The 5,538-nt window shown below is 40.2% G+C and overlaps 1 pseudogene; it reads right to left on the bottom strand.

Annotated features, from left to right (window-relative positions):
- Positions 1–1,583: 1,583 nt before the first annotated feature.
- On the bottom strand, positions 1,584–3,242 carry LOC133071845 (3-oxoacyl-[acyl-carrier-protein] synthase, mitochondrial-like; annotated as a pseudogene).
- Between the last annotated feature and the right edge of the window lie 2,296 nt (positions 3,243–5,538).

The raw sequence follows: 5,538 nt of genomic DNA, 5'->3' as shown, positions 1-5,538 counted from the left end.
CATGTCCATGGAGTTGGTGATGCCATCCAACCATCTCATCCTCTGTTGTCCCCTTCTCCTGCCCTCAATCTTTCCCAAAATCAGGGTCCTTTCAAATGAGTCAGCTCTTCACATCAGGTGGCCAAAGTATTGGAGTTTTGGCTTCAAAATCAATCCTACCAATGAACACCCAGGACTGGTCTCCTTTAGGATGGACTGGTTGGATCTCCTTGCAGTCCAAGGGACTCTCAAGAGTCTTCTCCAACACCACAGTTCAAAAATATCAATTCTTTGGCACTCAAATTTCTTTACAAGGTCAACCATAGCCTTAACTAGACGGACCTTGGTTGACAAAGCAATGTCTCTGCTTTTTAATGTGCTGTCTAGGTTGGTCATAATTTTCCTTCCAAGGAGAAAGCGTCTTTTAATTTCACGGCTGCAGTCACCATCTGCAGTGATTTTGGAGCCCAGAAAAATACAGTCAGCCACTGTTTCCACTGTTTCCCCATCTATTTGCTATGAAGTGATGGGACTGAATGCCGTGATCTTAGTTTTCTGAATGTTGAGCTTTAAGCCAACCTTTTCACTCTCCTCTTTCACTTTCATCAAGAGGCTTTTAGTTCCTCTTCACTTTCTGCCATAAGGGTGGTGTCATCTGCGTATCTGAGGTTATTGGTATTTCTCCCGGCAATCCTAATTCCAGCTTGTGCTTCCTCCAGCCCAGCGTTTCTCATGATGTACTCTGCATATAAGTAAAATAAGCAGGGTGACAATATACAGCCTTGATGTATTCCTTTTCTTATTTGGAATCAGTCTGTTGTTCCATGTCCAGTTCTAACTGTTGCTTCCTGACCTGCATTCACGTTTCTCAAGAGACAGGTCAGGTGTATCTATTAGAGTGGCCAAAATACAAAACACTGAGAACTCCAAATGCTGGTGAGGATATGGAGCAATAGAAATTCTCATTTATTGCTGGTAAATAAATGAGAGTAAATTCTCATTTATTGTTCTTGCCAAAATGCAAGATGATACAGCCACTTTGGAACACAATTTAGTAGTTTCTTTCAAAACTAAGCATACTCATCATATAATTCAACACCAGTCATTGGCATTTTGTGAATTATACATTACCTCCAACAAAAAACTGCATATGGATGTTTTATATCAGCCTTATTCATAATTGCAAAATCTTGGATCTAAGTTAAACATTCTTCAGTAGAAACATGAATACACTGTGGTGAATCACATAAAATGAAATAAAATGAATTCAGCATCTTAAAAAAAAAAAGTTCTGTCCATAAAAAGACACGGAGAATCTTAAATGCATATTACTAAGTGCAAGAATGCAATCTGAAAGTCTATACTGTATGATTCCAACTAGATGATATCTGTAAAAGGCAAAACTATAGAAATAGTAAAAAAAAAAAAAAAAAAAGATCACTGGTTGTCTGGGGTTAAAGGGAAGGGAGGGAAGAACAGGCAGAGCACAGAGAATATTTAAGATGGTAAAAGTACTTTGTATGATTTTATCACGGTGAATACAGTTCATTATACATTTGTCCAAACTCACAGAGTGCACAACATAGAGTGAAACCTAATGTAAACTATGGATTTTGTATGATGACAATGTGCCATGTAGGTTCATCAGTTGTACCAAATGTAACACTCTGGTTCAGGACGCAGACAATGGGGATTGTGCATGCCTTGAATGGAACATAATTGAGACCAAATTGTGATTCTGTACAGTCCAGGTTTAAAGTAGATGGCAGTTTTTTTTTTTTTTTTATTAGTTGGAGGCTAATTACTTTACAATATTGAAGTGGGTTTTGTCATACATTGACATGAATCAGCCATGGAGTTACATGTATTCCCCATCCCGATCCCCCCTCCCATCTCCCTCTCCACCCGATCCCTCTGGGTCTTCCCAGTGCACCAGGCCCGAGCACTTGTCTCATGCATCCCACCTGGGCTGGTGATCTGTTTCACTATAGATAATATACATGTTTCGATGCAGTTCTCTCGAAACATCCCACCCTTGCCTTCTCCCACAGAGTCCAAAAGTCTGTTCTGTACATCCGTGTCTCTTTTTCTGTAACAGCAAGCCAGGGTGGTAATCTTCCTCAATGACCCCAGCAGCCCCCAGCAGGTGGCCCATGCTCTGATGATGGAGGAAATGGCAAGGGAGTATGCATGGCCTTTGAAAAGATGTTTGATGGCTTCATTTTTGGCAGTGTCTCCCAACAGTGTGGAAGTATCATGCATGTTGATACAGGATATCTCCTCAGGTTAGACACCTGCATCTTTTACAGAAGCAGCCATACACCTTAAAGCACCTTCTCCTACAGGATTGGGGGCAATCATGTGACCGGCATCACCTGAGAGTCCATAGCTCAAAATGTCTGTGTAAATCCAGTCCCCTGTTTGTACACCCTGCTTTGTTCTTCTCCCACCAGCACACGGCACCTCCTCCCGTTACAAAACCATCTCTGGATGAAATGGTCAACATGCTAACTTAGGATCAGAGCCCAGGCTCTGGAAAATCCAGCAAGTGATAAATGGCTGATGCAAGAATCTGTACCTCCAGCCACCATCACATCAGCAGAGTCATGTGTTATAAATCTAAAAGTCTCCCACTGCATGAATTTCTGTGGTACAGGCTGTGGGTAATGCTTGATTGGGGCCCTTGACTTTATATCGAATGATGACCTGGCCTGCTGCCATATTGATCAGAATCTGAGAGACAAAGAATGCATTGACTTTATTGTAACCTTTTGTTTGAAACAGCAAAGCAATTTCAGAAATAACTCCAAGAGGAACCATTCCCTTGCCAATTGCAGCACACGATTGGCTTCTGACTGAGGATGCCGTTAGAATCTTTCAAGGCTAACTCTGCAGCCCTGATGGTCATAATGGTGGGAGAAGACATGCACTTGATATCTGATTTGGGCACAAAGCTTTTTTCATTGAATTGATCTTCATTGCAACCTCTTGGCACATAAGTGCAACACTGCAAGGGATACTGATACTCTTCACTGCCACTGTAAGCATTCCACTCTCTCCCTGGACAGACGATCCCATACCAGCTGAGTTCCAACTCAAAGGAGTCACTAAGCTATGCCTGTAATGACAACTTGCCTAGGTACTCAGAGTATTGGTACAGTTCCTAAAAATTTCCTTTGACTTATTAATCCTTGGAATAATCTTGTATATATTAAATGAGAGTTTGTCATTTTTAGGAAATTTTGAAAGCCTTTTGACAGCATGGTTGAGATTCAGAGAATCACAAATATTCCTGTAACAGACCACGACCTGTCCAGCAGGTATTCAATGTTGTTTAAATAGCTTAAAGGTTTAAGAAACAATGCTGCCGCTCAGTCGTTCAGTCATGTCTGACTCTTTATGACCCCATTGACTATAGCCCTCCAGGCTCCTCTGTCCATGGGATTTCCCAGGCAAGAACACTGGAGTGGGTTGCCATTTCCTACTCTAGGGGATCTTCCTGACCCAGAGATCGAACCCATTTCTCCTGTGTCTCCTACATTGGTAAGCAGATTCTTTACCATTTCATCACCCAGGAAACCCAAAATAACGTTATCTTGTTTTAATTAATACTTATCATCAAACCACCTGTTTGCATTCAACTGTTTTTAGATACTAAGTCCTCTCAGACATTCCAAGACAATGAAGTGAAACGGTGATTCATTTGATTCACCCCAACAGAACTTTATCATGAAAAATATACAGGAACTCCAAGCCAGATACAGATGGAAGAAAGCATCCTTTTTCAGGACTCAGTTCAGTTCAGTCGCTCAGTCGTGTCCGACTCTTTGCGACCTCATGAATCAAAGCTTAATTATAAATAATATTTCTGGTGCCATTGGCACAAAACACATTTCAGGGCCTATTTTTTGAGGCTGATGTGAATGGACTTTTTTTTTGATCTTCACTTTGGAGACAATCAGGGTTTCTGGGACAGTGAAGGTCAGTGCAGGTGATCAACTCTCTGTATCCCGCCTGACACCCAAGGACAAGAGGAAAAGGCCAGGCCCAGGTCCTCCACAAGCCTTTCCCTACCTAACCCCAAGCAGGCTGGCCGCTAGAGGGTGGACACAGAAGAGCAGTGAGCCTGGTCCCTGCATCTTGCCTCTGGCATCCACGCAGCCACAATCCTTGGCACAATCACCTTTTTTGGTTTTAACTGATCATTTTATACGATTCCACTTTCTCTCTTTTCTTAACATATCAGTTATACCTCTCTTTTTAGTTTTTTTTTTTTTTTCTTTTTAGTTTTTTTAGTGGTTCCTCCCATTACTTCTTATACTGTTGCATTTCATCTTTTCCTGTAATCTTTTGCACATTGCAATCCTGAGTGAATTATTCTTTCTCAGACATCCTTGTACTTCTTGTCTTGTACAAGACATTTTAAGGTATCTGAACTACAAATATAGACACCAAAAAGGCATTGTCAAATTATTAGTCAAGTAAAAATTCCATTCTTACACATGTGTAACTTTCTTCCCCATTATAATGTTAAAGTCATTTGTTAAAATTAAATACAAGCTATATTCACTGTGTCAGTGCTGCAAAATAACCATGCAGAAACTCTACAAGCTTCAGCAATATGCTTTTAATAACCTCATGAGTCCGAGAGAAAAAGATTTATATTGACCTTGGTTGGGTGATGTTTTCAGTCTCTGCCTGCCTCAGTTTCACGTCTGGGTTGGCTGGCTGTCAGTTGATTTAGATGGTCTTTTCTTGGGAGACTAGGCTACTGGTATTTTCAGCTCTTCTGCATGTGACTCCAACCTCCTATATGTAACCTCAGTCATGTTTTAATGGAAATAACAGAGACACAAATACACAAGCAGATTATATAAAGGTGTTCGTAAGCCTTTTCATGCTTCAAGTCTACTACCATCCACTGATCATGAGTCATAAGGCCAAGTTCAGATTCAAGAGATGCGGTACAGCTTGTCCATAATGGGCTGGCACTGTAAAGTTATATGACAGAGAATATGGGTTAAAGCAGGGCAAAAATTAGAGCCAAATACATCCATTTTCCATATTCACTTCCCTTTTTTACTTTTAATCAGTTTGTAATGTATAGAGCAAAACTCAAAAAAAAAAAAAAAAAAAAAAAAAAATACCAGTTGGTGTTTTGCTTGAACTTTACCCAGAAAATGCCACAAAGATAATGACTTAAAAGCAAATATGCATGTCCTAGTTCTGACTTTTCTATTCTGAAAGGTAAATATTCAGTGGAACAAAAAAGGGTTCTAGAAATCTCAATTTGAGGTGCATTTTTTTTGTGTATTTAAGAGTCAACACATTCGATAGTCAGGGCAAGTCTCTCAACTGTTCCTCTGAGTTATGTAAGACACATCAAGTTTCTGTAACATGTCCATGGTACTATCTCTTGATTTATACAAATGTAAGTGTTTCAGTTGCAGCACTGCATAGTAAACCACCACAAATCTGAGTAATTTGAAATAATGGCATTTTATTTGCTCACTTATCTGTAATTTAGGCAAGACTCCATGGAGATAGCTCACCTCTGTT

This window comes from Dama dama, chromosome 17 (genome assembly GCF_033118175.1).
Source record: "Dama dama isolate Ldn47 chromosome 17, ASM3311817v1, whole genome shotgun sequence".
Classification (NCBI taxonomy): domain Eukaryota; kingdom Metazoa; phylum Chordata; class Mammalia; order Artiodactyla; family Cervidae; genus Dama; species Dama dama.
This window is presented reverse-complemented; position numbering and strand designations above follow the sequence as displayed.